The sequence below is a fragment of the Acanthisitta chloris genome, unplaced genomic scaffold (genome assembly GCF_000695815.1).
Source record: "Acanthisitta chloris isolate BGI_N310 unplaced genomic scaffold, ASM69581v1 scaffold28239, whole genome shotgun sequence".
NCBI classification, from domain to species: domain Eukaryota; kingdom Metazoa; phylum Chordata; class Aves; order Passeriformes; family Acanthisittidae; genus Acanthisitta; species Acanthisitta chloris.
In genome coordinates, this window is record NW_008691298.1 from 7273 (window position 1) to 7760 (window position 488).

Here is a 488-nt window from a genome sequence, read left to right on the forward strand (position 1 = left end):
GTTCCTCTCATCCTTCATATTGGGAGAGCTGCAAACTGGCCAGACATGTCTGGTGGAGCAGTGTGTTTCTGTATACCTTTATTTACTTAGTGTCTCCTCTGTGATTATTTAGCATTACAACTCATTTGGGATGTGAGAGCTAGTCTTGCTGTTTACAGGCAGGTTAAATTGGTGTTCTCTTTCCAGCTGAGGTTTGTTGTGTTAAATACCAAACCTTGTGAGAAGCTAATGCACAGAACAAGGGTGGTTTTGCCTGCATACAGCAGCTGGGGCAGTGTGTTAGCTGTTCAGCAGAGTAGCCTGGGTAGTAAAACAGCTTTGCTCTGCTCTTGCTGTGCTAATACATATGCTACTTGGCAAAACAGATAGCCTTTTGCTAAAAATAGCTTTCTTTACCCAAACTAGCTTCTGAGCAGGTTAGGGAAAATAAGGTCATGCACCTTAGAAATAGAAATTATCTCCATCACCAAAATGGAATTGGCTGGTCT